Raw genomic sequence first — 22,941 nt, 5'->3', positions numbered from 1 at the left:
CTAATAAAGCTCAGGTATTGTCCTTTCTCTATTTCAAAACCACCTATTTTTTAAATCTCTTTCCCATAATATCTATTATTGGAGCTATCAGTATATTTTTGTTTTTCGTCCTTATACAACAGTAAGGTTATAAAGGAAGGTCTTTTTAATGTGAGTTCGGAACTTGAATCTGATTGGCCGTTCCCAACCATACTATCTCGCCTCCAGAAAAACTGAATTACAGGGCACAGTCTAAAGCAAGAAATTTCTCTTTTTTGCTAAAAAAAAAAAAAATTTAGTTCGCATACTAGTCATAGCACATGTTTAGAGGTTTTTCAACGAATCTGTATGAAACGAGACCTGCAAATGACACAGGACTGTAAGTTGAGCTTACACCAGGAGTCGAATCTAGTACCATCCTAAAACAAAAAAAATTCTAATGGCTGACTACTTTAATGCTCATAAATCATTCTCATGTAAAAATTTAGGGTGAGCCCTTCCCCCTAGACTCCCCATGGATACGGGCCTGTGTGACCCCCCAACCTCGAACACAATTTTCTGGAAGAAAGCCTCTATTCTTCCTTTTGTCTGTCTAGTTTACTGAAAACATGAAAAGCAAACTAGGTCACAGAGCATAGAGTTGGAAATGATTGACATCTTGCATTGTAGACATATTTCGTACCGTTGATGATTTTGGGAGGTTTTCCAGGGACAAAATTCCCCTCGGAGTTATATCTCCTATCAGAGATGGAATGTGTCAGTGGGTCGTGGGTCAACAGCATGTGACCCACTGTGACCCACCACCCACCGTGATCCACTGTGACCCACCACCCACCATGACCCACTGCGACTCACCACCCACCGTGACCCACTGCGACCCACCGACTCAGTATGATCTACCGACCCTCTCTGCACACTGCATTGTAGACAGTTTCTTCTGAAGACTGGTAAATTTGTCTCCGTTTTACTTTCAAGACCTTCATTTCCCTTGCTTTTCCACTTGTTTCTGTCTACTTACCTGAGGTGAGTATATCTAACCAAGTGAAAAAAGAACTTCAGGCACTTTTGGATATTGATATTTTTAATAGTAATAATAGCAATAGGACTTACACTACAACTTGGCTTTCGAGACCAGTAGCGTACGTAGGAATTTATTTCGGGGAGTGTCCAAACTCAATATGAGGGTATTTTATATCAGAATTCCTAAAATTGCTCCTAAAATTAGGCTAAATTTACATAAAAGTCGAAATTTCGGGGGGGACCCCCAGGACCCATCCCCTGCGTACGTCCCTGTTCGAGACCTTTGTGTGTTTAGAGCTAACTACTGGAAAAATACATTTTTGAATCACTGTAATATATAAATTATTTTTTTAAAAAATTGAATGTAACTATGTGTGCCTGATCATCACGGTCAAATTGCAAAGTCAAATGAAATTACTTTTGGTATATAGTTAGGCCTTAATCCAAACTGGGATGTTATATTGCTTTTATTATAATGCAATAATAATATCCTAAGGAGGTAGTGAGTATCCGAATTTTTGCGAAAAAAATATTAGTATCCCGCAAGCCGTTAAACTTACGGAGCTGAAATTCAGTGTATTAAATCTTTATGGAAAATAAACAGAATGTGTTCTAGCATTTTTTAAAATTTTCCTTTATGTGGGGGGAGGGCACTTTCTATATATGGAAAATTGGTAGTGAGTTGGTTTGTAAAAATGATCGAAAACGATCGATGTTATTTAAGAAAAAAAAATCAGAAACAAAAAATACAGTGCTTGGCTTCATATATCCATTGCTTTCTGCTGTAATAATTGCTGAGGTTTATGTTTATTATATAGAGCGCTTACAGTACAGGACAATCAACCCATAAAGTTGTTAGAAAAATAGGCATAAAATTTGTACTGTAAGCTAATTACACGAAAATTTTAAGTTTGGATTGTACGCATAATTGTATGGAAAATTTTATACCTTTTTCCCTTTACGTTGGTCTACTTAGTTTGATTTGGAACTTTGAAATTTCATCCTTTTTTTCCACTGAAAAGTATTGATAATTCAACAAGGAAATAATTATGCTATGATAATTTAATTGAAATTCCTTGTAATTTGGCACATGGCAAACATCAGTGTGGTAATTGAAGGAGAAGGAGGGAAATTCCCATTCACCTCTGAACACTTTCCAGGAACCTCGTTCCCTTTCGCTTTCTAGACGGGGGAGGGAACTTGGTAATGGCATCAAACCTTCATGTGTAATTACAAAAATTAAATTTATGAACAAATAAGAAATCATCAGTTTATCAGGCTTTAATTGATAATTTATTCACAAGATTCCCTATCAAAGGCGTGGTAGATGAAGTTTCTGTTCTACATGGGTCGACATTGCCAACTGACATGGTCGATATGGAAAAGATGTTGTATGGTGATATAGAGATGATACTTCTTGCTGAGTATTTCAAACCTGACCAAGAAAAATCGTTATCAGACTTAAGTCTAACAAGTAGATTGTCGATGAGAAGTTGAAGAAATCGGATAGAAGTATTATCAATTTCCACGACAGAGTGGGAATGGGGATTTTCCCTTATGAATTTACAGATGACTGATATTAGAAATAGACTAAGTGGTCAAACATTGTCTAACTTGTTGCTCATCAATGTTAATGGCCTACCGCTAGACATGCTCAAAGTAGACGAGCTAGTTATTTCTTGGCTGAAGGATTGACATCATTCTACTGCGGATGATTTACCGCCAAAAAGTTACCAACAGGAAATAAATCCGATTTCAGATTTGTTTTAAGGTGGAATATTACGAGTTACGAAAAATGTATACTTGTATTACTAATGGCTTATTTGTGTTATTCAACTTTGTACCTAATTTTTAGTAAGTCTCTTCTTTGCTTTAGGTAAACTACTTTGAATAAATATTCATAATAATTGCTATTATGCATATTTGTAACTTAAATTTAACGTTGTGTTTTAGTGATTACACAAATTACAATTATGAGCATACTTTATGGAAATGCTCTCACATAGGGTACCCGAGCACCTTTATACCCTATGAACAACTGATTTTTCAAGTCTTTTGTGAGAAAAATACTGTGAACTTGATAAACCATAACCTTTTCCATATTGTACAGGGGTATTTTCCTGCGAATAGAAGTTTCTTGTGGAATGCGTTCAGAAATTAACACTTGCAGGAATACTCTCTCAGTACAAGTATATTTTAGGCACACACTAATTTCCCCCCACCTCGAACTGTTTCAATTTCCTCACTGACAAACACTTTGCCATTTTATATCGTAAAGGTCAGTTCCACCGTTATTGTAACTGAGTGGTGCTTGAGCGACTGACTAGAAATTCAAACTCCGATTAGTGACAATTTCAGTCTTGTTTTATTACAAGTGTAAACTCTTTAGTCAGTTCAGAAGAGGCCGTGGATCGTGTTCAGACTTGATGACGATTGATTTTGGTGAGTCAGAGTAGGTCAAAGTGGATGAGAGTGGTTCATTGTGGGTGGTGGGTCACTGTGGATCAGAGTGGGTCACCGTGGATGCTGGGTCAGAGTGGGTCACGGTGGATCAGAGTGGTCACGGAGGGTCAGAGTGGGTCAAGGTGGGTCAGAGTGGTTCACCGTGGGTGCTGGGTCAGAGTGGGTCATCGTAAATGGTGGATCATGGTGAGTCACCGTGGGTCACGGTGGGTGGTGGGTCATGGGTCAGAGTGGGTCATGGTGGGTTGCGTGTCTGTGGGTCGGGGGTCACAGTGGGTGGTGGGTCAGTGGGTCGTGGGTCAAGTTTTCATTGACCCACGCCAACTCTGTCTCCTATGGTGCTGAATATGAGTTGAGTTGATTTTGTCTTCCCTTTCAGCAGCGAGGCTATATGAGACGGGACCTACTGATTAATCGTGAAATCCAAACTTCATGAGCTCTCACCGGAATCGAACCCGGGTCTCTCACGCCAAATGCGCGTACACTAACCACTTAGCCACGAAGAAGCTCGGAGCTCATATTAGAAAAGAAGAAAGCACATTATGGGAATTTCAGTGCAGACAACTAAGTACGACGACTGTTAAATGAATATTTTTCATCTTGAATATATTGTAATAATGGTCAATCTTATTCGATAATGTCATTAAAAAAATAGCATTCTCTTTTCTGTAACTTACTACAGTATACAAGTTAAATTTCACACAGTGTGCAAAAGAGGGGAAGGGATTACAACGTACGATGGGCTTTGCTTCCTATCCGATGAACAAAATCTCTCTTGTAAAATTCAGCGTTGCAAAGAACCTGTGTGATTGACTGATAGCTACACATAAATTGACAGAATGAAAGTCTTAACTTTAGTACTGAAGCTGCCTGAGGCAAAAAAGCAAGCACACCGCAGGCGTGGTGGCTTCTGTGCCTCGTAACATTGTGTTTAAAAAAAACAGACGCAAGGTCAGTTCGTAATACAACTGATAAGGTTTTTTTTCTTTTATACAAATCATATTGTTGTTTGAAGCCTCTTTATTCCTTACAAAAACAATATAACCAGATTCACGGGAACAGACAGCAATTGTAATGAAAGTTGAAAAAATATATTTATCATTCAGATCCGTTATTATTATTATTATTATTATTATTATTATTATTATTACATAATATTTTTCGTTAGTCCTTACAGCAATTAATACTTAGCAGCAGGGGTAAAAGTGCGTGGGAACGCGGTGGACCCTATCCCCACCTACAAAAAACTGGGTACGGCAACCCACTTCCTAAGCATTTACAATGAACAAAGATAGGCATGGGGTACGGCGTGACGTCATGCCGCTATCTACCGTCCCCCTACCTTTTCAGATGATTCCATCTCATCTAGCCTAATCCCACTTAGCCTAACGATTTATCAGCCACTTACATCTCCAAGATAAGAATGCCTATCGTTTTAGGCGAGATGGGAATTCCCATCTTACTTAATCCCATCTCGCCTAAAATTGCGGTAGGATGCAAGGAGGGAATTTCTGTACTGAAGAGGGAATTCCTATACTAGCATTTTAACGAGATATTTCAATCAATATTGGCAATCTCTGTCAATTACAATATAAATATATAATAAGTACTATACAAGAAGAAAGCATAGGGGGTAGGCGATTTAGTGAATTTAGTTCACTTTTGGTTTGTTTTGGGAATACTGGAAATTGATTGGCAAAGAGAAGCTAACCAGAAACAGGATAGAAATATAGAGCGTGTTTCAAAACAACACTAACAGCGTTGGGAGCTGATTCCTGACACCATGATAAGACAGCCTGGGAGCACAAATGCTTCCTTTTGGCGCTACGACCAGCCAAAAACCAGTCGGAAAAATGCCCAAAACAGCGATAACTCGAGAACAAAATGTCGGATCGAAGTCGGGGGAAAGGAAATGTATAATATTTTTAGCCATGGCTTCCATTAATGCACAACTCGATATGGTACAGAAACAGCACAAAAGTCACCCCAACGAAATTGAAGAATTATGGGGATATTTTATGAAACGTTGACCGAGGCAAGTTAACTACGATATTTCAACTAACAGGAATCTTAGAACACGGTCAAAGTTACAAGAACATCATTAAAATTATAAAAAAGGGAAGATGGACACATTTGATTGATCTACTTTGTCTCAGTATAGAATTGGCTATCGAGGAAGAACTGAAATTATATGAAGTCCATAAAGTTTAAATGTTATGCCTTCTAGGCTAATGAAGACAGAGAGATCACGCATGGATATTGAGTAGCGTCTGCGACTTTCGCATAGGAGACCCGGCTCCGATTCGCGGCGGGAGTGCAAGCATTTCGGCTCTCATGTTAATCCGTAGCTCCATATCTCATGTAATTTTGCTACCCAAGGGATGCTAAACTGAAATCCGATCCAATAATAAAGAGAGGTAATAGATGGAAGCCAATTTTTGGGAAATAATTCGTGAAATGAGAATGTAGGAGAAAACAGGATAATTCCGAGAAATCTTACGGGTGCGATGGTATCCACTACAAACTTTAAGTGTGGGATCGAACGAGGTCCATCCCGCACCAGAAGTAAGCGCTCTATCACTAAGTCACCTGCCCCTACTTTGGAGCAAACACTATTACTCTGACAGATGTATCGATATACTAAATAATGTTTGTGATAAACCAACATACAAGAAGTACAAACGGTCAGAATGTGGGATTCGTGGAGTTTCCTTTGTGAGAAAATGGTAAGTACGTTTTTTTATGTCAGTTATTCGTAACTGGATGCCCGCGTCTCTTAGGGATTGGGGGAAGACAAGGTGACTCAGTGGTAATCACTTGTTTTGGTACGTGGGGCCTCTGGTTCGATCCTCAGCCAAGAAATTTTGTGGTGGACACCATCGTATCGTGTGTGGGTTTCCTCGGGATACTTCAATTTCCTTTCACATTCTCATTCCATCATATCTTCCATCAACATTCACTTGCATTAATCATTGTCTCCCTTAGCCCAAAGAGCATAATCGTGGTTCGTTAAAACGAAATACTTCATTTCATTTTACAGGGATTGCTTACAGTTTGTCGGTGGGTTACCGTTAAGATAATTTATCAATAGGTTATGTTATTGATACTAATATTTGTAAGAGAGAATGAGTCTGTGAGGCTCATAATTTTGAAAGGCTAAGAACTACAATTGAACGTTGATTGTAAGAAATGCTAAAGGTACGAACTAAATTTGATTTGTGAGTCTTTTAGCATTATTAGTCGTATTATGGACAAAAAATAACTCATATCTACAAACCAAGAAAACTAACAGTGAAATTTGATATTCGACAGTAAAATATAATAATATACAACATGGGTATCAAATTTCGAGGTTAGTTTTCTTGGCTTTGGACATGTTCAACTTAAATGTGTTTTCGTGATAGTCCAAATTTTCAACATACGAGTATCAGTCTCCTAGATTTTCGTAAATAACTATGAAGATTATCTTAAATCTAACAACTAAGTACAGATACCGATCACTGAAGTTCATAATTGACTTTTGAGAACATGCTGGCCCTAAATGATATATCACATCACTACATTTTCATTTCCAAAATTATCACATATTTCAAAATGGCGGATTTGAAGGTGCGCCAGAGGTTCGCGATCTACTCTGCCATTCTTCTTCTGTCAATATGGGAAACTATCACCGTTTGCATTGTCTATCTTTCACTATTTTCATGATTCAATAGTTTATTTGATGTATTTCAATAACATAGCATAGCCCTCCTCCCATAAATTTTGACCCCCCTCCGTTTCTTATGGCGTTCAGCCCTTATAACTTTGCACATATACATATTTCCATATACTCTATCAGTCGCACTAAGTCTCATCCCGCAACTTGATTCATCCATTTGGACCCTTTACTTGTCAGGCAATTTCTTATTGATGGAAAAACAAGGAAAATAATTCTACAATGACTGACAAGTAACACTTCCCAAGTGTAACACTCCGATTTTTATAAAATTTTGGTAGGTAGATACTATACATAAAATAAACTAATACGTGTATTTTTATTTTCTGCGGTAAAGTTGTTTCAGGGGGTGATAAACCAGACCCAAAATTTTGAGAGTTGACGCCCGAAAGGTAATAACAAGTGGACCGAAGTGAATGAAATTGTGCACAGATATTGTAGACATAAAATGAGGGAATACGGGTTTCGTATTTTCCTGAAAAAAAAACGGTTAAGTGGGGCACAGACCCCTCCAAATCTTTGATCACCAAATATCAAAAGTGCTAATAACAGTTTGCCAAAGTGCCTACAGAACATGAAGAATTGCAACGAAATTTTGTCTAGTGACAATATGCGAAAAAAACTAATGCATTTTTTATTTTCTGTGGAAAAACGGTAAAGGGGAGAAGGCCCCCACACAAAATTTGAAAAATTGACGCCCAAAAGGCAAAAACAAGTGGACCGAAGTGAATGAAACTGCTCAAATATTGTAGATGCCAGATGAAGGAATACGTGTTTCGTATTTTCCTGCAAAGAAAAAACTTTTGGTTGGACTGAGGCGTCTGGTGGCGGAAAGAGTGGACAGAAGCGAAAGAAATTGTGTGTAAATAGTGGATATGTAAAATAAGACCTTTCGTGTTTCACAAGTGTATCCATCCGATTTTTCAAATTTGGAAGATCAATAGTAAGCACAAACAGTATATATATAATATTTTATAATATTTCGGGAGGCACCTTTAACGCTTACAATGTTTTCGTGATCAAATGTTTAGAGGGCTCCGTGCCCCACCCAATCATCTTTTTTTCCAGGAAAATGCGAAATTCATATTCACTTATTTTGTGTGTAAAATATCTGTGCATAATTTCATTCACTTCGGTTCACTTCTTGTTGCCTTTCGGGCGTAAACTTTCAAAATTTTGGGTGATAGTTTCGCCCTATAAAACCGTTTTTTTGCAGAAAATAAAAACCCGTATTCATTTATTTCTTGCGTATTGTCAACACGTAAAGTTTCCCTGCAATTCTTCATGTCCTTTACACATTTGACATAGTGTTACTAACACTTTTCATATTTCGTGGTCAAAGGTTTGGAGGGGTCCGTGCACCACCCAACCGATTTTTTTATGAAAATACGAAACCCGTACCCTCATTTTACGTCTGCAATGTCTGTTCACAATTCCATTCAGTTCGGTTAACTCCTATTTGCCTTTCGGGCGACAACTTTTAAAATTTTCGGTGCGAGCTTTTGCCCCCTAAAACCGTATTTCCGCAGTAAATTAAACAACTCATATTCGTCTATTTTTCGCGTATTGTCAATACTTTCGTTGCAATTCCTTTACGCACGTCTGACACTCATACTAGCACTTTTGATATTTCTTGATCAAATGTTTGGATGGTTCCGTGCCCCACCCAACCGTTTGTTCCAGGAAAATACGAAACCAGTATTCCTTAATTAGATGTCTGCAATATCCTTTCGCAATTTCATTCATTTCGGTCCACTTCAACTTGCCTTTCAGGCATAAAATTTCAACATTTTGAGTGGGATCTTTTGCTCCCGAAAATCGTTTTTCCACAGAATATAAAAACAGAATTGATCAAGGTTTGGAGGGGTCTATGCACCACCTAACAGTCTTTTCCAGGTAAATACGAACCCGTATACGCACATTTTATGCCTACAATATGTGTGCAAAATTTCATTCACTTTGGTTCACTTCTTATCTTTCGGGCGTAAATTTTCAAAAGTTTGGGGTGGGTTCTTTTGCCTCCTGAAACCGTTTTTCCGCAGAAAATAAAAAAAGCCGTGATCATTTTTTTTCGCGTATTGTCTATACGTAAAGTTTCGTTGCGATTTTTCATGTTCTTGACACACATTTGACATAGTGTTACTAGCACTATTCAAATTTCGTGATCAAAAGTTTGGAAGGGTCCGTGCTTCACCCAACATTTTTATCAGGAAAATACAAAACCCGTATCCTCAGTTTACGTCTGAATCTCTGTTCGCAATTTAATTCACTTCGGTTCATTTCTTCTTGCTTTCCGTGCGTCACCTTTAAAAATTTTGCGTAGGTACTTCTGCCCCCTAAAATCGTTTTTCCACAGAACATAAAAACCCGTATTCGTTTATTTTTTGCGTATTGTCCATACAGAAAGCTATGTTGCAATTCTTCATGTCGTCACACACATCTCACATATTTTTACCAGAACTTTTGATATTTCATGATCAAATGATTGGACGTGTCCGTGCCCCACCTTACCGTCTTTTTCAGGTAAATACAAAACTCGTATACCAACATTTTATGTCTACAATATGTGTGCAAAATTTCATTCACTTCGGTTCACTTGTTTTTATCTTTCGGGCGTCAACTTTCAAAAGTTTGGTGCGGGTTCTTTTGCCCCCTGAAACCGTTTTTCCGCAGAAAATAAAAAGCCCTATTCCTTTGCTTTTTACGTATTGTCTATACATAAAGTTTCGTTGCATTTCTTCATGTCCTTTACACACGTTGCACATAGGGTTACTAGCACATTTCATATTTCGTGGTGAAAGGTTTGGAGGGGTCCGCGACTCACCCAACATTTTTTAAAAGAAAATACGATACCCGTATTCTCATTCTACGTCTGAATCTCTGTTCGCAATTTAATTCACTTCGGTTCACTTCTTCTTGCCTTTTGGGCGTCAGCTTTAAAAATTTTGCGTGGGGACTTTTGCCCCCTAAAATCGTTTTTCCACAGAACATAAAAACCCGTATTCGTTTATTTTTGGCGTATTGTCCATACACAAAGTTTTGTTGCAATTCTTCATTTCCTTTACACACATTTGACATACTGTTACTATCGCTTTCGATATTTCGTGATCAGTGGTTTGGAGGGGCCCGTGTCCCACCTAACCGTCTTTTCCAGGTAAATACGAAACCCGTATACCCACATTTTGTCTACAATATGTGTGCAAAATTTCATTCCCTTCGGTTCACTTCTTTAATCTTTCGGGCGTTAATTTTCAAAATTTTGGGGTGGGTACTTTTGCTCCCTGATACAGTTTTTCCGCAGAAAATCAAAAACCGTATTACTTTGTTTTTGCGTGTTGTCTATACGTAAAGTTTCCTGGCAATTCTTCATGTCCTTTACACACATTTGACATAGTATTACTAGCACTTTTCATATTCCGTGATCAAAGGTTTGCAGGGGTCCGTGCCCCACCCAACATTTTTTTTCAAGAAAATTCGATACCCGTATCCTCATTTTACGTCTGCAATCTCTGTTCACAATTTCATTCACTTTCGTTCACTTCTCCTTGCCTTTCGGGCGTCAGCTTTAAACATTTTACGTGGGGACTTTTGCCCCCTAAAATCGTTTTTCCACAGAACATAAAAACCCATATTCGTTTATTTTTGACGTGTTGTCCATACACAAAGTTTTGTTGCAATTCTTCATGTCCTTTACACACATTTGACATAGTGTTACTAGCACGTTTCATATTTCGTGATCAAAGGTTTGGAGGGGCTCGTGCCCCACCCAACCTTTTTTTATGAAAATACGAAACCCGTATCCTCATTTTACGTCTACAATTCATTCGCATGCACTTCGGTTCAGTTGTTCTTGAATTTTCCGTTGTCAACTTTCAAAATATTTGGCGAGGCTTTTATATTAAACCTTCACATTAGGTAACTTTTTTCTTTTTATGAGATTATTTTTTGTTGCGGAGGAGGAGAGAAATGCTTTCCTGTGATATGTGTTTCTTGCCATTGATCTTGTTTGAACTGCTTAAGTAAGATCATGTTGTAACTTTTGATGTCATCCAACTCCGCCACAATAATAAAATTGTCATTTTCAATAATTCGTTTTATTCTGTTATTTGCAGTTTGCCACACTGATATATTTGTTACAAAATTGAGGTTTGGTCCAACGCCTTTGGAATTCGCAACCAACCGAAGCGCCGAGCATTTTGGGTTGCCTGCTATTGCAGGAAAAGGAGAATTGCAGGTGGTAATGCACTTTTGGAGTCGTGTATACAATATTTGAAAAGGTATATCTTATAAATCTTGATACCACATTTAATTCATCTATTAAATGATGAATGGATCGATAATATCCAACAACAACTTTACTTTTCATAGGCACTGCATTTTAAAATTTGTAACATACAACATTTTCACCTTCGGTAACTTTATAACATGCTAATGGAATATGTACTTCGCTTAACCCTACGTACCAATCGGATTCTGATAATCGCATATTATTTTTTAACTGATTAATAAAATGTGTTGGACTATTTGTAGGATATACAGTTGTGCTAGCGTTTGAAACTAATGTAATGTAAAAACTATTATCAATACTTTCAGAAATCATTTTCCTATTAAGTGAAGTGTCAAGTTTGAAGTCCCAAAACGAAATGGTAATTTTAAACCGTGTTCATCTTTTAAGTTTACTGCTATCGTTTCAAAATATTTCTTTTCAACTTTAACATAATGCGGTGTATAAAACACAAAAGATTTTACATGACCGTGTTGCACATTATATACACTAAATTTTCGAACTATCGGGCCAATATTTTGTTGTTGTTTTACAATATCAATATATACATTAAATGTATTGGGAATATTATAATCTAAATTACTATTATAATCTAAAAAAAAGTTACATAATGTAAAGTTCTACTATTATCACGAGAACATCAAGTTTGATCGAAATTTTTATAATTTCAAAGATCATACATTTTATTATTAAAAGTGAATGTCACCCGGAAAAATACCAAAGTGAAAAATAAGTTATTATTGGTTTGGTCAAAAACAGGTAGAAGGACACCAGGAAACTGAATAATACCCATACGACAAAACAATTTCGTCAGTGAAAGTGTAAAAGCTGTGTGTTCCATGCATACGTCACAAAACTATTATTTCATAGTCTAGAATATACTGGCCCGGAAGGACATGAGAAAGAAAAATAACAAATAAGGCAAATATAAAAACTACTGGTTTCTAAACCAGGGTGTTCAGTTTTGTTCAGTCTTAGATCGAGTCTCGGTCGGTCTTGGCTCGCATCTGTAAACGCGGTTTAGTCTCGTCTCGAGTATACGCGAGAGTCTCGTCTTAACGCTTCTAGGTTAAGTCAGCAGTATTGATGGACCTGAACATGTAAGTTGTATATTTTATGGTTTTTCTTAATTTCACACATCAGTATGGTCAGGCAATGCAATTCTCACAGTCCTCGTAACCGAAGGTTATGATAAACCCGAGTAGTAGTATAATAACAGTAACAATAATTATAATAATAGCAGTATTATATTGTAATGCTATGCATTCTTTGATTTGTATATCAATCCATGTATTGCTGATGGATAATTACGTCTGTTATTTAAAACATTGAGATAATGCTAATAATCTATTTACGTGTGGGTGACTCACATATTATTCCGTTGTCATTATCGGGTCTAGAATAGCCCTGTAAGAGTCACGCCCATATCTTGTGTAGATAAATTCACATAATAAAATGAGATAGCAAAAGGTAGATTATTGAGTAGTCATTGTTTCTTATAAAATAACTATAACCCCTCTATCCCACGTAAGGTTAAGTGAGTATTAGTATTCACATAGTAAGTAAACACTATATAACCGAGGTAAGCACAGATATGTGATAGATATGGATAAATAGGTACTGAATAACCTTAATCATGAAGATAATTGCCATAATAAATTATGATAATATGGTGATATTATCTGTGATCAGTAAATATCTTTACTGTGATTATTACTGTGATACTATTTTACTGTGATATGGCTCCCCGAAATGAATAAGAGGACTTATGATTGTACTGCCTGAACATAATTATGTGTAATGCATAAGCCTTATTTCTATGTGTAGTGTTGGTTACTTAAACTTGTGATTCGCTCTCAGTGCAATTTTATCTTTTATTTTGCTACTTTCACTAGTTAACTATGGCTAATACTCGATCACAAAGTAGGACTAATAGTGCAACTCCGGTTTCTATGATCCTTCCCCCTATCTCCTTAGATGTATTTTCCGATGGACCGTCTGAAAGTGTTGACAGATTTTTGGCCAATTTTGAACGTTTGGCCGAGATCAATGCGTGGACACCCGATCGGATTAAAGCTATCTTTCCCACATGCTTAAGTGGACCGCCTTTGTATTGGTACAAGAAACAGGAAGAGTCTTTACGTAACAAAGACTGGGCGGGTTTGAAAGCAGCGTTTGAGGAGCAATTTGGGTCTTGTCAGATACCATTAACAGCACTTAATGCCTACAGATCGCGAGTTCAAGCCCCGGGCGAACCACTAACGCACTACTTATTTGAGAAGAAGTTCTTGGCAGATAAGTATAATCCCACCCTTCCCTTTAAAGATTTTATGGCAGATGCTGTTATTGCTATGCTTCCCCAACACATGCATTATTTTTCCCAAAAGACGTTCGCGAATTTTGATGCATTAATTAAGGAAGCATTCACCAGGCAGAAAGCCGACCTATTATTACACCAGCGCATCGCGGAACAACAACGGGTCGTGTCATGTGACCCTCAGCTTCCCCCAGTGGCCCCGCAAGCTACTGCAAACCCCACTGTATATTCTACTCCCCAGGTTAGGCAAGCAGACCTATACGCCGAAATAATGGACAAGCTGGACAAGTTACAGCTTCAGTTCAATTCCCATAAGGCTCATGTACATTTTGCAGAAACTTCATTCAGACCCCCCACCCCCCGCGCAACTTCTCCTGCTCCGTCCTATCAACAGGATTACCGCAGAAGCCAGGAAGCACGTACCAATTGTGCTAAGTGTAATCATCGGCACGATAAGCCTCCTGCGCCAAAAACTAAACAGGGTAACAAGAACAAGGAATCGAACTTGGCCCAGCAGGCCAAAGCAAAGAACCAGAAGAAGAAGAAGAAGCAAACTAATACATTCTCAAAAGGCAATGATAGTTACCACGCCTATTATGGGCAATTTCCGCCGGCATACCCTCCGTATGCCCCGCCATATCCGTATTACGGATACCCCCCACCGACTCCTTACGCTTTCCCATCCCATCCCCCTCCCCCGGCAGCCCAACCACCTAAACCGTTCGAACCTGTTCCCGATTCAAAAAAATGAATTTGCCTCAGGAGCCTTCAGCTTCTGAACCAGCCTCTTCAAGTCCATCTCAACCGCCAGTCCCTAACCATGATACCTTATCTCCTACCATTCTCACCCTGCCACTACAATCCGAAGGCCAATTATTTTAAGTTCAGGGTTCGATAGGGAACGTAAAACGCCGTTTTCTGATTGATACCGGAGCAGAGAGCTCCCTGTTACCGTGGACAGCCTTACCACGTAATGTGACTGTATTTAAGATGGAAACAAATCTGTATGGTGTAAGCGAGAAACCGTTATCGCTTAAGTATACAGCATACATTAAGATTAATTTGGCCGGAAAATCATTTACGGTTTTATTTAGACTTATTCCAATTCCTAAATTTCCTATTATTTTGGCTAATAATTTTTTGAAAACTCATCAAGCCGTAATTGAATATCAGAATAATACACTCACATTACGTCATTTTGGCTGTCAGCCAAATTCAGAACAGAATATACCCGTAGGCTCTACTCAATTGCCTCCTGCAGTTGCTTCGAAAGTGCAGACGAATCAACACTTTACGTTGGTTTGTAAACAAACCACAACCGTCCCTCCACGCTCAGTTGTTTTCATTCCACTTGACATACCGTTAGGTGTCAATTTCAGTGCTGTTCACATACATACACCTATCAACAGCAACCTAAAACGTTGCTTTATTGCTCACACAGTAGCTAGTACAGACAACATAGCGGTTCCCGTTGTAAATCTGGCTTCCAAACCCAAACACTTTCACAAGGGAACGCCTTTGGCTATTGCGTCTGTTCTACCAGACATTCCTGAGTCGCTACATGTAAACACAGTACGTAAGTTGTTTACACCGACTGCTGAGCATGCACAACAGAAAACAAAAGAACGGCTTGCGAAAATTGGTCACCTTATTGATTCACAACAATTCAAAATTAACAAAGAGTTGAGTAATGAACAACAACAAAAATTAAGGGATGTGCTTACTAAATATGCCAGTGTTTTCAAATGGTCTGACACTGATTTTTCCCATATAGATGCATATGAAGCCACTCTTGACTTAAAATTTAGAGAACCCTTTCGATCCCCGATGTTTACGGTGCCACACCGATTACGGCCTAGGGCAAAACAGCAAGTACTAAAATTATTAGAGATGGGCATTATTGAATTAAGCAATTCAGCAACTCGGAATAATATTCTAGTAGTTCCAAAACCTAATTCTGACGATTTGCGTATTTGTTTGGATTTACGTAGACTCAATCTTGCCTGCCATCCAATCCGGGATTCCCCAGCCAATATGGCGGACGTTATTGAGAACCTAGCAGACGCTATGTACTACTGCTGTTTCGATTTATCGCAGTCTTTTTTTCAGGTCCCCTTAGACCCTGAAAACCGTCCTTTTACTGCATTTTCCGTACCGTCCCTAAATCTTAAGCATTCCATGTACCAACTGACAGTCATGCCCATGGGGCATGTTAACAGCACGATTATGCTCCAACGCATTTTGCGTGACATTTTTGAAAACGTGGATCCCAACCACCTTACTATGTATGTGGATGACCTTTATTTAGGGGCGCGCACGTTTGAAGAACTGTTGGTAAGTCTAGAGAAAGTACTAGCGACTGCACAACGTTACTCGGTTTTGTTCAATCTCAAAAAATCAATGTTTGGTGTGACAACACTAAAGTGTCTTGGCTTTATAATCCGAGCAGGTCATATTCAACCAGACCCAGCTAAGATTGAGGCTATTTTGAGCATCCCCAAGCCCCAAACTGTCAAGCAATTACGGTCTTGGTTGGCCTCGGTGAATTTCTTTCGAACTTTCTTTGCCAATATCTCACTGAACCTAGCACCGCTTTATCAAGCTCTAAAAGGATCTCCGAAGAAATTGGTGTGGACAGATGAATGCGAGAGTGCATTTCAACATATGCGCCAGGCTCTAACTAACCCACCCCTTCTTCAGATATATTCAACCCAAGATACGGAGCATGCCCTGGTGGTAGACTCCAGTTTAATTGGCGTCGGAGCCTGTTTATTACAGAAACGCGCCTCTGATGCCGACTGGCACCCGGTGCAGTTTGCATCATCCCGTCATCCGCCAAGGAAGACGCCCCCACCCATCTATGAGCTTGAATTATATGCGGTCTATTTTGGGCTAAAAAAATTCTATAAATATTTAATTGGACAGGAATTCACCATTTACACCGACTCACTAGCGGTCACAGCCATGAAAACCTCGAATCACCTTAGTCCCAAACTACTGAGGTGGCGAGATTTCTTTATTTCTCTTTTAATATCAAACATTTGACCGGAAGCAAGAACGGATTGGCAGACATGATGAGTAGGAACCCACTCCCGTTAACGCAGGAAACGATAGCGGAAGCGGAAGAAACCCCGCATGAGTACCAAATGCTGGCTCTCGACAAACGAGTTGATGTAGGTGAACTACAGCGCCAGGACTCATTTCTAGGGAAGATTATACGCGCCTTACAAACTGAAGATACCTCTCAGCGCCAATATAGCCAATGGAAAAAGCAATTCACGATTTCGAATGGTATCCTGTATAGGAAGATCAAGGCCATACCTAACGACAGACTAGTACTCTGCGTTCCTAACAGATTACGGGATTCGATCTTTGATGAACTACACACGCATTCATTAACCCACCCGGGATTTACCAAATTACATCTGCTAGTTAAATCAAAGTATTACTTCCCGCAGATGAAACAATGGCTATATCGAAAATTAGCCAGGTGTCACGAATGCTCTCTATTTAAAAGATCGTATAAACCGTCTGTCGAAACAGTGCAACAACTACCCCACGACACCATCTTCAAATGCTTTTCCATTGACTTGGCCGGGAAGTTAATCGCTTCCGAACCAGATCAATATCAGTACTTCTATTTGGCGACAGACCACGCCAGTGGATTTGTTATTACTGCACCTGTAAGATCCCCAACGTCAGAAGCTTTTATTAGTTTCTTTATGGACCATATAGTGACGCCCTACTCCTGTCCATCTCTCCTTTTTATGGACAAACAAACATCCCATACGTCCACGAAAACGCGGCAATTCTTAGCAAGCATGGGGGTACAAGTTCGTTACGCCCTCCCCCACCATCATCAAACTTTGGGGCACGCTGAGAATCGAATCGGAGCCATCCAGAATGCATTGCGTTTCCTTACCAAGGAACAACACGCACGATGGCCGGACTTTCTACAGACCGCCACTGCTAGTGTAAATAAGACACCCCTCACGGAACTTCGCGTCAGTCCCTTCTCGATCCTGTTTGGTATCGAACCTGCGTTCATTATTGATCGTGTGCTTAATGCACCCGACCAAGAACTAAGCAATCACGAGAGGCTAACTCTTGCACGGGAAACGCGGGACTACGTGTTATACCGAAGGAATCAAATATTTGAACGGCAACGCGAAAAATTGCATTCTAAGAAGCAACCGACAGAGTTTCTTCCTGGATCTAAAGTCGTGGTGCAACGCATATATGCCAAACCCGGTGATTGCAGGAGTATTCAACAACTATTTGATGGCCCCTTTGAAATTCACAGCCGCCTAGATGGTAATTCATATATGGTCTTAATGAACGGTCAACAGGTCCCAATAGCAAAATCACGTCTGAAACTGTATATACCGGATGAAGATCCGAGTCCCGAATTTCAGACGAAGTACAGACAATATCTGTAACTACATTCATTGGTAGCAGAGTAATCGTGTAGCATTCCATGTATAAATGCACCATATATATATATATATGCTCAAACGCCCGACTTTGTCTCTTGTTTTCACATATATCATACCCTGCCTTAGCATCCTGAGGTTCCGCAAACCCCACCTACCCATGTCTACCCCTCTATCTCCGCCACTATCTAGTGCCGTAGTTCCCCCAGGCCCCTCCCATGTGGGTTATTCGTAGACGAAAACGGGGCAAATGACTATTTCCAGCCATTGCATGCACATTTCTACACTTATACATAATGACTGCTTGGTCCACGCTAGCGTGCATACGCGTAGCAGCCATATTGGTTTTCTAATCCATGTGTAATTGATTTCATTTTCGTCACTACTTCATGAACCAGCTTGTTATTGAGTGTTACTTGCCTACTTAGGTTCTTATACCTAATGCGGACACGCCTCAGTGTATATGCAGCTTGTGCAGCTATCGTTCTACGAGTAATCCTACACGCTTCGTAGACTACCGTATGATACCCTCCTCTTTCCCTTTCAGAGACAAATGATCTTACGTACACATATATGATGCATTTATTCATACAAGGAATAGCTTATTTAGAATTCCATACGTTATATTATTTACTTTTGTTCTTAATTGTAAAAAAAAAAAACTTTGGCATACACCCACGGGCTTCAGTAAGTTTATCACGGTACTTCTCAATTGGACCACGCTTAATGTCATCCCATGATGCATTTTCCAACATAACAACTGTTTATAGAACGAGTTTGTTCACTGTTAAAGGTTTGATTGTGTAAAAACAATAGATAATTCAAGGGAGACATGCGCCCCCTTGAATTCTAAGGGCTTTGGTTCCCCCCCGAATTGTACGAGTGCACCAATTACATTGGTCCCCCTAAGATTATAAGGGCTCTGGTCCCCCTGGCATCTCGAGGGAATACCCACCACATTGACCCCCACAATGGTCAACATAATAGTTACAGTATCTAATATACTTCATCCTCCCCACATTTCCCTCGCTCCGATCAACATTTGAGTAATTCCTATGCGAAAGTAACTACAAACAAATACAAAATTCTCTAACCAATATTTTGGATCTTTTCTCGGCGAATAACACGTAATCGTATAAAATACTATACGGTTACACGGGACATTCATTCATTTGATTAACATGACCCCCCCCCAAAATATATATACTACACTGTTACGCATAACAACGATATATATTCCATTATGTTTCTTACACATAATTTCCGTGTAGTTTAAAAACCCCCTTTAGGCAACAAATGCATTTCTTTCGGAAGAAGGAGAAAGATTTTGATAGACTTCAGCATAGGCTGCGTTTCTGAGTTTACAAAAAAAAAAAAAAAAGAAATTTAAAATATCCCCAGGAAAATACAACATAGGTTGTATGTAGCCCTATTCCCAGACCCACCCATTTCTTCTTTCTCTCTATGCAACAAAAAAAAAATCTCATAAATAGATACAGCAATAAGTAAGCTTATTTCCGTGGCAATAAACTTACATTCCTTGCCTTTCACTCCACTGAATGCATTTGTTCCCACGTTTTCCCGAAACACATTTTCGTGTGTACAAACACAACACACGAATCCATATACAAACACAAAAAAGAATATCTTTCGCGTCGCGCCCAACCGAAGTGTAGGTTAATAGTACTTTAGTACTTACCAAGCCATCCTCTTCGAGCATCGTCCCCACAACATGCACAGCACACACTCAATTAATCACTTTAATGTACAACCCCGTTTGATTTGCATAGCTTGGGAAATACTTTCACTCAGGGTTTCCCCCTCCTTCCTGATCTTTTACGGTCGTAGTCAGGAGCCTCACAATGCAAGTGCATTCGCACGCATCAGTGAATCCTGCGCCAGTCAGGTGGCTATCCTGCCAAGAAGGAATTCCCACCGTGACCTTCACCAGGTCAACGAATTCTTCTGTTCTAAAATTAACTGCGTTATTTCCTCCAACTCGTACAGCTAACTCTTGGGAAGTAAATTATTGTATGCCATAAGGCAAGACATATATTAAAAAAAAACCACAAAAACACATAGAACTAGAATTTGCATTTCGTTTTAATAGCTCAATTATAGACTACCTGTAAGACGAGTTCGTTTTCTCCCTTTCAGGTGGCTCGTCTCTGCTTTTGGCCTTATTGCAGTACATCCCGTGAGGGCCCAAACCCCCTTCGATATGGTAACTCTGGTTACAATTATCAATGCCGTGGGTACTGTAGGATGTGTGCTATCCATTATCTTTTGCCTTTGTTGGTCTCGATATGGCAGACCCAAACCACGTTCCAGATTCTATTACTCCAATATTACATCACAGTTCACGCATCCTCGCCTAGATGATTCTTCCACTTACACCAATGGGGAAGACCGCCTTCTGTTAACACGTTTGGAAGGACACCGTGCACCAACACCTTCGCCACACGACCCTGCACCTGATTCCTGCACCACTCCATCCAGACCTGCATCTACTCCTATGGACTCATTGCTTAGCCCGAGATATTTCTCACAAACACCATTGTAAATATTCCCTAATATTAGTTGGTGGTGGTATTTTCTACTCGTCTTATCCTTAAAAAAAAAAAAAAACTAAAAAACCGTATGCTATCTCCCTTTTCCTGATCACATTCTCTTATGCCTATTAACCTTTTATTCCCCTTCCTTTAACCCTTTCTGCCTACATTAACGTTTACATTCATGGCAGATTGCACTGAAAGGGAATTACAGGTGCATCTTGGATGCACATTAATTTCCAAAGGCTAAGGTTTGTGCATAAAGGAAAAACCAGTGGAATATACAACATTCCCCTGATATTTATGTATCTATGTATTTACTTTATTTAGTTGATTTATTTTAGGTTATATATATATATATATATATTTTGTGTTTATATTGTTCATATCTGTAACATGAATATAATGATTAACGGGTGTGATAATCCATTGCCTGCCATACGAGTCAGACAATCCTTTTTTCTACAATGCATAAATGTAAATTGATATGCAACTTTTAACGCTTTACTCTTCTGGATCCCAGCGATACATTTAATTACAGGTTGTTCGTCCTTCTTGGACATACTCTTTAGATGTATTAGTCACTGTACTAAAGGTGTTAACGCTGTATGTACACCGCTATTACAACCTTATGCCTTATTAGCCACCCTTGGTACCACTGGCTAGTTAATGTTACTCTTCTTCCCTATGTCCCTGCACCAAGCATTCTAGGCATGAAACTGACGTTGCATCTAGTATATAGGAAGTGTGCTTCACGAGTTTCATGACACACAGTGTTTTCCAGTGCCTTGCTGAACTCCTTATACAGGGTGACCATCGAACTATGATCGAAATTCACAATTTTGGGCATCCATTACAGGATTGCTCAGTATTATTTTTTTAAGTGGGGGAATATCACGAGAACATCAAGTTTGATCGAAATTTTTATAATTTCAAAGATCATACATTTTATTATTAAAAGTGAATGTCACCCGGAAAAATACCAAAGTGAAAAATAAGTTATTATTGGTTTGGTCAAAAACAGGTAGAAGGACACCAGGAAACTGAATAATACCCATACGACAAAACAATTTCGTCAGTGAAAGTGTAAAAGCTGTGTGTTCCATGCATACGTCACAAAACTATTATTTCATAGTCTAGAATATACTGGCCCGGAAGGACATGAGAAAGAAAAATAACAAATAAGGCAAATATAAAAACTACTGGTTTCTAAACCAGGGTGTTCAGTTTTGTTCAGTCTTAGATCGAGTCTCGGTCGGTCTTGGCTCGCATCTGTAAACGCGGTTTAGTCTCGTCTCGAGTATACGCGAGAGTCTCGTCTTAACGCTTCTAGGTTAAGTCAGCAGTATTGATGGACCTGAACATGTAAGTTGTATATTTTATGGTTTTTCTTAATTTCACACATCAGTATGGTCAGGCAATGCAATTCTCACAGTCCTCGTAACCGAAGGTTATGATAAACCCGAGTAGTAGTATAATAACAGTAACAATAATTATAATAATAGCAGTATTATATTGTAATGCTATGCATTCTTTGATTTGTATATCAATCCATGTATTGCTGATGGATAATTACGTCTGTTATTTAAAACATTGAGATAATGCTAATAATCTATTTACGTGTGGGTGACTCACATATTATTCCGTTGTCATTATCGGGTCTAGAATAGCCCTGTAAGAGTCACGCCCATATCTTGTGTAGATAAATTCACATAATAAAATGAGATAGCAAAAGGTAGATTATTGAGTAGTCATTGTTTCTTATAAAATAACTATAACCCCTCTCTCCCACGTAAGGTTAAGTGAGTATTAGTATTCACATAGTAAGTAAACACTATATAACCTAGATTATCACAGATATGTCTGTGATCTAATATCAATCATTGGTTATATCTGTACTGTGATACTATAAAACCCACACAAAAATTTAAAAAGTTGACACCCGAAAGGCAAGAACAACTGAACCGCAGTGAATGAAATTCTGCACAGATATTTAAAACATAAAATGAGGGACACGGGTTTCGTATTTTCTTAAAAAGAAAACGGTTGTAGGGGCACGGACGCCTCCAAACACTTGATCACGAAATATCAATAGTGCTAGTAACAGTACGTCAGATGTGTGTAAAGGACAGGAAGAATTGCAACGAAACTTTACGTGTGGGCAACACGCAAAAAAT

The 22,941-nt window shown here is 39.0% G+C and overlaps 1 protein-coding gene across 2 annotated transcripts in view; it reads right to left on the bottom strand.

The window, feature by feature from the left end:
• Positions 1-22,496, bottom strand: part of LOC145683851 (uncharacterized) — a 233,456-nt gene extending 210,960 nt beyond the window's left edge. For both annotated transcript variants that reach the window (XM_081755453.1, XM_081755456.1), the window contains exon 1: positions 19,912-22,496. The gene's annotated coding sequence lies outside the window, so the exon portion shown is untranslated. The remainder of the gene's footprint in view (positions 1-19,911) is intronic.
• Between the last annotated feature and the right edge of the window lie 445 nt (positions 22,497-22,941).

This window comes from Thermobia domestica, chromosome 4 (genome assembly GCF_964235325.1).
Source record: "Thermobia domestica chromosome 4, izTheDome1.hap1.1, whole genome shotgun sequence".
NCBI lineage: Eukaryota > Metazoa > Arthropoda > Insecta > Zygentoma > Lepismatidae > Thermobia > Thermobia domestica.
This window is presented reverse-complemented; position numbering and strand designations above follow the sequence as displayed.